The sequence below is a fragment of the Phalaenopsis equestris genome, unplaced genomic scaffold (assembly GCF_001263595.1).
Source record: "Phalaenopsis equestris unplaced genomic scaffold, ASM126359v1 Scaffold228953, whole genome shotgun sequence".
Lineage (NCBI taxonomy): Eukaryota > Viridiplantae > Streptophyta > Magnoliopsida > Asparagales > Orchidaceae > Phalaenopsis > Phalaenopsis equestris.
Genome location: NW_018246927.1, coordinates 52265 through 64659, shown reverse-complemented (window position 1 = coordinate 64659; position 12395 = coordinate 52265). Strand labels below are relative to the sequence as shown.

Sequence of the window (12395 nt, the reverse complement as noted above, 5' to 3'; positions counted from 1 at the left end):
CTCATAAATCTCTCCAGAAATTATGAAAATCTACATCTCCATTAACTCGCACCAAACTCTCTAAAATCCTTCTAAAACTCCTAAAACACATTATTCCCCCCCATGAGAGGCACCAAGCCCCTCTTTTTAAAGAGACAAAAATCATTTTTTTTTTCTGAAGAGACGCCTCTTCACTCCAAGAGACACCTCTTCACTCCAAAAGACACATCCTTTCAACCAAAAGCCTAGATTCATTTAACCACTCCATGGGACGTGCAAACCATCCAGAACCTTCCAGAAGACCCCGAAACCACCAAAAGTCGTCCAAAACCGTCTCCAACCGTTTCAGGCGTCTAGGCGCCGTTTTCTCATCGTCACTGGCGCCTAGGACCCACCCATCTGGCAACTCCACTGTTTCGCCCTGTTTCGCTCCGTTTCAACTCTGTTTCGTCCTGTTTCAGTTTCGTTGTGTTCTAAATTGATATACCTACAAGTTAGATATGAAAATAATATTTCTCTAAAGAGGAATTTCATTCAAAAATATAAGATAAATGTAAAGGAGATTAAACATAGAAAGACATATCGAAATGTGTCAGGTTAAAATTTTCTTTTTTGCTCGTTGACTCCAAATTGCATCATTTTTACTTCATTTTCACTAAAACTCAATTTCTTGTACCTGAACTAAAAAAACTTCAAAATACCTTCCATTAAAGTGCAATATCATTAAAAATATGCATGAAATGTATAACAAAAAGTAGGTAAATTTAAAGTGAATCAGAAGACAACACTACAAACAAGAGAAAACTAAAGAAATTAGTCTCCACTAATATGAGTCCTTAAGCAAGTTTTACAAATATTATTATGCTTAGGAAGATAAACGATCCCTATACTACTTTTAAGGAAGGCAAACTAGGGGATTTAAGGAACAAGCTTACCACCGTGGAAGACAAAAAAAAAGTGCCTCCCCCCCCCTCCCCCCCAAAACCTAAAGAAAACTTGGTTCCGTCTAGAGTGCAAAATGGAAGTCACGTCCACTTCAAACTCCTACTATCAAGTCACACAAGGGTTAAATCCGAAAAAAAAAAAAAAAAAATGCACATCAAAAGAAAATATCAATTCAGTATTGAGTGTTTATTTACAAGCCTCAAAAACATATTCACAACAAAATAAAAACTTTAAAAGAAACTGTGGAAGAAGGATTTGGCTTTAACTACAAGAAATTCCATGAACTGAATCAATCACTTAATCTATGCATTGCTACAACCTAGAAAGATGCAAAGAAGAAACATATTATAATGTATAAAATACAAAATCCATATGCCAACAATCATCAAAGAAGTAAACACCCAATGAGAAAATCACTAGCATTACTCCATCAAGATAAGAATTTCAATTGAAAAATCTCTAACAAAAAACAACTCAACCAAGACCAAGTAATCAAGGGGCAAAAAACATAAGAATATGATAACTTTAAAAGCATGTCAATGCAAACCACTACAAAAATTAAGCGATATAAAATCTAAATTCAAATTTAAATTGGTAAAATTTTAAATTTCAAATTTATTTCTTAACACCGACATTTTCCATTCTGATGACAATAGAATTTGACATTCCCCTCAATAAAATGGTAAAAATATTAAGGCAGCTCAGAATATCAACTGTAGAGAAGTAGAAAAACTTACAAAGTAGGAAGCTATGTGAAACAACTTTTAATAAAAATGCCAGGGTTAAGCTAAAACAGTCTCAAGATGTGCAGCTCTTAATTTTAAGATTATAATACACAAGAATTTAAAGACATATATGTTACCTGCTTGCAACGTATAGAACCTCTCTCTCTCCATATAATGTGTTGCTCCAGGATAAAAATTAGGACCATTCATGACAGCTCGTCTTAGCTGATTAACATTCCAAGGAGTCACTCTCTGCAAAATAACATATTTCAATGCAAACATAAAGGAATCAATGTTGTGATGTGCCAGAGCACAAAGATCACATTCTCTTAAATTGAAATGAGAAACTTGCCTCGGGATATGTTAACCTCAGAGCAAAATAAAGAGGAATTCCTATTTCATTAACTGCCAAGTAAGGATCTGGAGATATTACTGAGCGACATGCAAAATTAACCCTTTTTCCCATTATTTTCTGGCGAAATATGCCTTGCTTCTTATCCAACAACTGGCGAATGCCATTTAGGGCTATATCACTTCCACCTAACATAAAAACCATAAAAGTCATAAGCAAAAGATTATCCTTTTGTCATAAGAAAGAAAACTATAAACAAGCTCTCGCTCAAAAAAAAAAGAAAAATATAATGATCAAGTAGCTTCTTGTAAATAAGAATTGATCAAATCTCCTAGGCAAGCTAATCAACATGAAACAAAAGTTGAATAAAGGTACAAAGGCAAAAACAAAAGCATAATAACATAAAACAATGATAGAAACAAGAATGATAAATCATGGATTACAAAATTTAAAGAAATACTATTAAAAACCAAGATAAAAATAAAAATTACATATAGGGCTAAATCTTTTGATTCAATCTATTCAAGGATGTCTGAGAATCTCTACATATCAGCTAAAGTTTACATTTTTACCATTTACCATTTAATATAATAGTCAATACAATCAAACTACTAATAAATATTTGAATTTTGAAGAAAATTCTAGATGTAATATAGATAGTTGTGTGTGTGTGTGTCATCTAGAATTTTCTTCAAATTTTAAATGTGTTTATATACCACAACAAAATACAATAGTATATGCAATACATACCAAATCCCTTTGTGTTATCAAACAACAAATTTACACTATTTTGGAGGTCCCGCCACTTTTGCAAGATATCTTGGTGACTATGTTCAGTATTGCCCAAGGAGATGTTCGCTTCCACAACTCTGCTCAATAAAACATTTTGAGGATGTTCCAACAACTACACATCAAAAAGCATTTATAAGGATCTATTATATTACTTCAATCTCCCCAATTGAAAAATAAATTAACATAAAAGAACACAAACCATAAAACTGCAATCCCAACAACTACGAGAATACTTTATATCCACAAAGTACTCTATAGAGCCTTTCTCAACGTCTTCTTCATCTCATACTATTTTCATAAATAATATAAAGAGTTCAAGACTTGGGAATAAAATTTAGTCAGCTCACCTCTTGCCCACAATGTGCAGGAGGACGAAACTGGTTTGGTGGAACAAGAAGAGCCTTCAAAAAAAACATTGCATAACCATTTTCCCTCTCAAAATTTCTTAAACGTCTGCATTGAATGTCACATATGAGCATGCATAACTTTGATTCATTCCTCCATAAGTTTTTTAAAATAACTTCAGCCTATCCATATAAAAGCAAGTTCAAATTAACATATAATAAAAAGCAAACAAGTACTAAACATACTAGTCCAAAAGCATCCAACATACGGGACTGCAACAATGTGTAAATCCCAAACAAAACCACGGTAAAGGGTAGAGCAATAAACCAACCTCTGAAGCAGACAAATCAACCCTTCCAAGTGATGCTATATGCTTTAAAAATTCAGAAGGAAACTCTCTGGATCGATTGGTTTTGGGATCCAATAGTTCTCTGTCACCCCCTAAAGTAGTTCTTAAGCTAGAATCTTCAATAACATTGGCTCTATGCTCAGACTGCAAGTATGTCATAATAGATGTCAATAAAAATCTTAAATACTCAGGCTAATCTTGCTAATCAAATGGAACCCTTAGCTTCATTCTTTGGCCCAAACCTATTAAACCATCTCGCTTGGTTCTAACAATTATAAGTTGAGAGCAAGGGAAAAGATTAATTAATTATTCGTGGAACGTAAAAGATGAATACAAGATTATTGATATCCATATCACACATTTGGACCCCAAGAAAAATCGATAAAAAACGAGGAATACCATTTCCAGCCAACAAAATGTGCGGCTCTCAAGCTTCGGATTAATTTTTTTACATTGGTTACATTTCTTGGGCTTTTCTCGCATAATTTCCTGTAGAATAGAAGCAGCTTCTGCTTGTTGAATAGAGGTCCACCTTCCTTTCAAATAGTTTGCATCTGGAGGTGAATAAGAGTGCTTCTTTGTATCTTCAAGCCCAAAAACTGCCTCATACCAAAAGTTAGCAGCCATCTTTTTGGCCATAGTAAGGTCACCTTCGATGATAAGGCTCAGGATGGAAACATATTTGCGAACCTGAAAACTTATCATTTTAGCAAAGAATAGACATATCATAATAATAATAATATTTCAACATTAATCATAATCTATTCAAGCAATCCTAATTTAAAACTAATTAATAATAATTAGAATAGTAAATGTTGAAGTATTCATAATGAAATCAGATAGTAGATTTTGGGATTTTAACTACACAGTAAACTATTTTCTAAATACTAATTAACACAATGAATTATTGCAATAGACAATTGAGAATTAATATTTTAATTAATATGCAATTTAGAACATTATAATTATCCTAAGCATTGGACAATGACTCTAAAACCATTTAGCTAAGCTTACATTATATAAAACCAGAACATAAGCAGATAATAAAAAGAATTACTTTTCATTAAGTATGTTAAGTATAAGTAACTAGTGCTAACGCAAAACACTGAATATATTAGCATTTTTCATTATCCCTTGTAACAGAGATAACTAGTAATGAAAATAAAATACCTTTGTCGCTACTAATAATGAAAGTATAGTAACAACAATGATGTTAAAAGTGCAAGTAAAGATGAAAGAATGCAAAACAGAAAGACCATTCACTGTAAGTTACCTTCTCATGGCCCATCCTGAAGTTATGACAATAAAAACAAGCAATTTGAAGAAGATATTTAAGATTCCGGAATAGCAATGGATTGTAAATTGGTCTCGCAAGTTCAATATGACCATAGTGACCCGAGCAATGTAAAAATTGTTGGTCACAAGATTCACACCTGCAAATGGTGGTTAAAATGTTCCAATCAGTAAACTAATATAGAACCAAATGACACAACAAAGAAATTAAAATAACTACAAAAAATAGCATCTAACCCTTGTACATAAAAATGACAATTCAAAGCTGATACAAGTAAAGCATAATAAGGTAGTTGCACTTCTAACAAAATATAACCTAGTCCCTACAACTTTTTGTTATTGCATAATAATCTCAAAAGAATTTCTTCAACATAACCACCGAGATTCAAGTCTAGAAGAAACACTAAAAACAATATCCAAAACAAAAAAGATGCACATCATCATCAAAAACAACAACAACAACAACAACAAATCCTTAATCCCACTACGCGAGGTCGACCACATAAATTTTTTTTCTCCATCGTGTCCTATTTAGTGTCATATTTTCATTTAGTTCTAATAAATTACGATCGTTTTTATACAATATGCCCAAGTCTTCCTAGGTCTACCTCTGTCTTTCTTAACATAAGTTGAATCTAAAACATCTACTCTCCAAATGGGATCATGAGATGGTCGACGCTTAATGTGACCAAACCATTTAAGACGGCTTTCTCTAATTTTGTCTGTCACAGGAGCTACACCAACCCAATCACGGATATATTCATTTCGTATTTTGTCTCTATGTGTAAAGCCACTCAACCGCCTAATCATTCTCATCTCGGCAACACTTCTTAGTATTATGCTTCTTTTTAAAGGCTAGCATTCAGCGCCATAGAGCATTGCAGGTCTCACCACCGTCTTATAAAATTTTTCGTTCAGTCTAAGCGGTACTTTTCTATCACACAAAAGTCCCGAAACATTCCTCCACTTCAACCAACCAACTTGAATTCTACCATTAACATCCCCATCTATATCACCATCGCTTCGAACAACAGACCCGAGATATCTAAATTGTTTACACCTTTTAATAATTTGATCACCCAAAGTTACACTTCTGGTTACACTTCTGTCACTAGAGCTACTACTACTAATATTACATTCCATGTATTCAGTTTTAGTTCTACTCAAATGAAGGCCTTTAAACTCCAATGTAGACCTCAATAATTCAAGTATCATCAGAAAAAAGCTTACACCAAGGTACATCCTCCAATAAATGTCCAGTAAGACAAAAAAGATACACATGCATGTGAATAAAACTGCCACAACAACATTGGCAGAGATTATCATGCCATTACACTCGTGCTTAAGGTTTTGATGGCTCCTTTGCATGGCCTCAAAAAAAGATCACGGTTTAGCTCTACACAATCCAAATGGATAAAAAGCTAAACAAGAGGTTAGAAAACTCTAATCCTACCATACCGCCATAAGAAGAATTTAGTGATGAATCCAATCTCCAGTAAGAAATGGCAAAGAAACCTTCTTCTCAAACAACACATGGAACAATTTAAACTTTAATTTCTGAATATCCAAACCTGCTTAAAACTAGTTTAAAAAAACTGATGAAATTATCACACAAATTAGGAAATCACCAAACTAATACTATAAGTATATACCACAGCAATGAGAAGACCAATACATCATACATAAATACAAAAGTTCGTAAGGCTTTCTATTGAGTATCCCTGACTATAGCTAAGCTTGGAAAATTTTTTAAAAAAAATTGCTAACCATTGATTCATAATCAGCAACAACTACCACAAAAAAGCAGCCTTAACTGCATAGCAGAGAAGCTTCACAAATTAACCTTTACCAAGTCGTACTAGAATAAGAAAGTTTCCAAGTTGATTATTATTCAGTACTTCGTTTTTCATTCACCTGACCAATATCGCTTGATTATTATTCAGTACTTCGTTTTTCATTCACCTGACCAATATCGCTTAGATCACATCTATCCTTCCAATTTGTCATGCCTTATTTTTTTTGACAAAGTACAATAAATAAATTATACCCAAAATTTTAACGTTTACAATATATCATTAATAATCATTATATTGCATTGCACGCTTCAGACGATCATTTTGACATACTAAAGAATATGTTGATACTAAAAAATGAGAAATATATTTAAATTAAATTTTCTTGGAGTCCTTATTAAAATCACAAATCATTATATTGCATTGCACGCTTCAAATGATCATTTTAACATATTAAAGAATATGTTGACACTCAAAAACGAGAAATATATTTGAATAAAATTCTCTTGGAGTTCTTATGAAAATCAATGTTGTTACTTGAACAAACTAATGTCATGTAGTATTTTTAATGATTTTCATTGTTTTCCAATTTGTTGTGCACGAAATAAATGATTAAAAAAGAGCGGTAAAATTATTTTAATTAGTATAATAAGTATAGTCATATTTATCTATGATTTAAGCATTCTCTGCATTTTCTGCTCATTTTTTGTCTTTGGAACAAAGACATACGAGCTTGGCAAACTTCGAGAAATAAAGAAAGAAAGAAGGGGCATTGGGGTGGAGTTTGGAGAAGAGAAGGAAATGGGAAGAGGAAAAAAAATATAAATCTTATTGGAATTAAAATTCTATTCCGTGCTTTCTTCCACAAAGCAAGATTTATATGCTTTGAGAATTCAAAAAAAAAAAGATTATTTTAGAGTAAAAATTAGTTAAAGGAATATATTGAGTAAACTTTCATTCATAAGTTAAAAATACATTGCATTTGGAGAATTCAGTACTTTTTAGATTGTTTATAAAAGAAAGAAATTTTGTGGTGTTCAAGTTGATGAGGTAAATCATTTGTGAGGTGAAATTTCTAATTCAGAAAGTTAATTTTATTTAGCCTTTTTATATGTGCATCCATACATGAGTTGGACTTTCGTGTGCAATACATTAGAAATTTTTCATATTGCGCAATGCAAGTTTACGACATAATACTCATGCATGAATAATCATAAATAAAATTTGATGATAAATATGCACAATTAAATGTTTTATGATAATACAAATATATTATTAATTGATGACAATTTTAAAAGAAAAAATTGGTACTTGTAAATGGCATTATATATATATATATATATTTCATTGATAAAAATATACTAAATATAAGAAATTTCATATCATATGAGAAAGTTTGGTAATAATATATTATGATACCTATATAGGTAGAACAAAAAGAGTCCTTATGGAGGCTGACACAGGACCATTCTGCAAAGGGATCCACGATCCCGTTTCGGCATTATGCAAGAAGCGCGGTTGCGCAGGTGGCAGAACTACCATGATTGCGAGAGGAAGGGTTGGATTTCTATTCCCTTACCAATTCTGCATGAATTATTTTCTTTATTTCTTTTCTATTTCTTTCTTTCTAAATAGGATAATTTCTAAGAGAAGGTTATATGTATGTACTTTGTTGTTTAGGAGCTAGCTTTAATTTTGTCTTGTGGAGATTGCAATCTTTGTTTTATGATCTTTTGAGGGTTGTGTCATCTTTCTTCTATAGGTTGTGTATTTGTATCTTGATTGGGAACATGTGATAGAATCTCCTCGACACCCATATCTTGCCATCTCCTCGTTCAAGCCGTTCTTTTCAGTAGCAACAACTGCCTAACACATCGAATTTGCTATCCCACAACATATTTTGATGCCTCTCTCTACAAATATTATTGATCATCCCTATCCTCCTCGTACCCTTTCACACTATGATGGCCACTTGAAAAATGTCACCCAAATGAGGCAAGGCACAAAATGACTTACTGTCGTTGTCAATAATACATAAAGAATGGTCAAATGAAGAATTACAGTACAAACTCATACACGACCTTAGCATTTCAATAAAAATTTTCATTTGTTTAAAAAACTCAATATTTTAATCATTCTCTTATTTATTCATTTAATAACCATGCTATTATGGGTGTGAGTAAAATCGATTCAAGAACCGGCTCGGGCTCGACTCAATAAGTGACTCGTGAATTACGCTCGATAAGCTAAAAAGCAAACTCAAGCCAACCTTGACTTGACTCGTTAGCTCGTGAGCCGACTTGAAAAAAATATACTTAAAATATATAAAAATTCAAAAATATTTCTTTAAATTATTAAAAATATTTTTAAAATGTTATTTTAAATTTTATATCAAGTTATTTTTATTAATTACTTCCTAATTATTTAAAATATCAAGTCATTTCATTAAAACACTAGTTTAAATTAATATATTTTTTTCATATTAAACAAGCCAACTCGATTTCATAGAGTTATGCTAGCTTGAACTCGATTAATCAATCAAGCTCAAGCTCAAGTCGATGGTGACTCGAGTTCAACTCAACTCGACTCATTCACACCCGTACATGCTATCTATATTCTAGCTTGCACAAGAAGAAAAGATTCAAAGCCTATATGCTATCAAAGAGGCTAGGTAAGATAAAGTTGCAAATAGAGATATATGGAGAAGAAGAGGAGTTATGATGGCAATTATAACTCAGGAACTCTTAGGTAAAAAATATACTTGGTGATAGGAGAAAAGAAAGGCAGGGACTCGATTATCATTTCATTGATTTCTATATAAGGTTCAAAGATTTTGAGATTTATAGGAAACTAATAACATTAATCAAACACCAAATATAATTAAATAATATATCATAAATTAAGGCAGGTTTAAGATATTATTTCCATAATTAGGCTTGACTCTATCAAAATACATACAAAATCAATTTGGCTTGAATAGTACTGAAAAAATGCACACAAACAAGTTGCAAACAACTACATGCACAGGTAGATAATCATGCACTCACGTACACATAAATTTGTGTGCAGACGATGCTTGTGCACGCACATTTCACATCAACTTATGTTTGAAACATTGAAATGAATTAATTAAAAATGAAAAAGCTATATTGCTAAAAAATCTCAAGACGAGATTAGCCTAGTACAAGATTAATCATCAAAATCCAAATAACTTAGCTATTGTAGTTAACGATTATCCTATCACACTACCCACTTGGCATTGATTATATCTTATTAAGCAAAATAATATATACAATATAATACTATATATTTTTGGACTCCTTGTCATTCAATTCACGCATTTTGGTCTGTTAGCCATTTAACTGTTGAACTCACTATACAAGTTAATTTCCAAATTATGGCCTGAAGATGTGTACAAAGAACCCAAAGAAGGATCAGGTAACCCTTCTTTTATAAATTGTAAGTTTCTTGATCATGAGTCTTATAAATTCAACTTTCTTGAATTTTTCTAAGAAAAAAAAACTTGATACCATGATAACCAGGCTAAGTAATGCTAGGTTATTGGTCATTCATCCCAATACAATATGACATTGCTACTGAGCCTAATATTTAATATTTTCTTCTCCAAAAATAGGCCTTTCAACACTTCTCCCATTTGATAACAAAGTCCATCATGACATTTTGCCCTCATTCATTACCATAAGGTTCATAGATTAACACAAATAACACAAAAAGTGAAGGTAATAATAGATCGGTTAAATTATATAGATTGATTGATCATTCAAAACTCTTTCACATGTATGCATAATCATTAATAATAAAATTCGTATTAAACATTAAAAGCCAAAAAATATAAACCTCATCAACTATAATCTAGCAAGCAGTCTATAAATCTTTAAGAAATGAATAAAAATTGGCCAAAGTAGGCAATGAAATCTTTGAGAAGTACTCCTAACCTAGGCCATGATGACAAAAAAATGGAATTACATGATACAAATAAAATATCACAACAGAATTCCTAATCTTGCACTCTCCAATAATTTGAGGAAAAGGAATATGGGTTACACTACTTTTAGTAAATTCGGTTAGTTCCTAATGAAAAAAGATTTGTTTGGGAAAAAAGAAAAAACATGAGTCGAGATAATGTATCATGAATGTAAAAGTCGGTAAAATGTGTTCTTCAAAGGAAATGACTTATTCCATGCAATTTTACTAGTATAGGAAAAGAATTGAAAACAAGTACTAGCATTAGACATTCATACTTTGTGTAAATTAATAAAATATAACAAATCCAAATCAATGCATCTTTAGTTTTGACACAAAAACATTAGAGATGCATGTCACATTAGTCTATTAGTTGGGAGCTTAGGATTTCAACTATTAGGTATTGAGTTCAAAGACTTTGTATATGTGGTATGTGTGTGTGTTTGTAATCGAATTGCATAAATATCAAAGAAAAAACATTGGAGATGGTTAGAGAACAATGTGAATTTATTCCCAATAAAAGTTGAAAATTCAAAAGAACTAGAAAGAGCTAAACGTGATGCCTATGGAGGTGCTAGTTTTAGAAAGAACTAACTTATCCAGCTTCTTGATCGGACCCAATGCCGGGTCATACAAGCCATCCGGAACAGGTGATTTCTCGGTATCAAAGAGTTTTGACTTGGTAATTGCCTTGAAGCTTATCCTCCTAATCTCTTCTGCAGAGTAAAAGCTGAAACTGACCCACTCCACAGTTTCGGATGCCGCCTGAACAATATTTTTTTGAGTTAAGCTTTTATAGAGAAATCGCTAGAATATCAAGCTTGGAAAAAATATCGGGCAAATTTTTTCAATGAGGAAAATCCCTGAGACTGCAATTAGAATATCAGGCAGTTAAGTAGATTGAGAAACACAGCTGTCAATAGATCTTCAACGATCATCAGTACGGTGAAGTTAAAAAAAAGCAATGATCAGGATCGAATAATTAATGAAAAGTGAACCTCATCAGGTCGCAACCGAGCATCGGACATCTTTCGAGCGGTGATTTCAGCAGCTCTGGGTCAGCTACTGGTGTTTACGTAGTCCTTTCTTCAGTAACTGCAAAACGTGCCTAGCAGTCAATCACCGCCAAAGACTCCGAGAGTAAAAAACGGCGAGAGCTTAAATCGCTTTTCTCCCTCCTTTTAACTTAAATATAATTGCGTCCCTGGTTCCGTCGACGACTTTTCCAGCGAACTCCCGTCACGACTGCGGTTTTAAGCAGAATTTATGCAAGATTTAAGCTAAATTTTGCCAAACGGCAAGGCATCCGTAAATACTGAGCTCCCGTGAAACCCAAAATGAAGACTATTCGCGCTAAATCCGGGGTTTACTAAACACTGTGAATCGTCGGATTGAGTAAAACTGGGGCGAGCCAAGAGGAGGAAGAATGATGCGAACAAATGGGAGTTTCGGCATTCTCTGTAAGTCGCGATCCCGTCGTTTCTTCCTTCCCAGCTAGCTCCAGCTCCAATGGCGACCGTTTCGCAAAGGCGATGGTTATGGGCGAAATCGGGAGGGGGAGAGACAGATGTTGATGTTGGGTCTGTTTGGCGGGAAATTGTTCTGTCGTCTGTACTCAGCACCGTCCAGTCACGTCATCCTCGAAACTGAAAAAGAAATATTAAAAAAAGGTAAAAGGCATTTTTCGGTCCATTTGGTTATCACATTTTTTTAACATTTGGCTTTTAAGAAAAACTTTGGTTTCCTCTGTCCGGTGGCAGAAGTTTTCATCCTCATTTCATGCTCTCAGAGTTTCGTCGTTGCTGCTCTTGCGATGGAGATAAATTAACAATGTGTTT

General features: G+C 33.0%; 1 pseudogene; it reads right to left on the bottom strand.

Moving 5' to 3' along the window:
* LOC110038004 overlaps window positions 1-12180 on the bottom strand; it is a 52532-nt pseudogene extending 40352 nt beyond the window's left edge.
* Window positions 12181-12395: the final 215 nt, after the last annotated feature.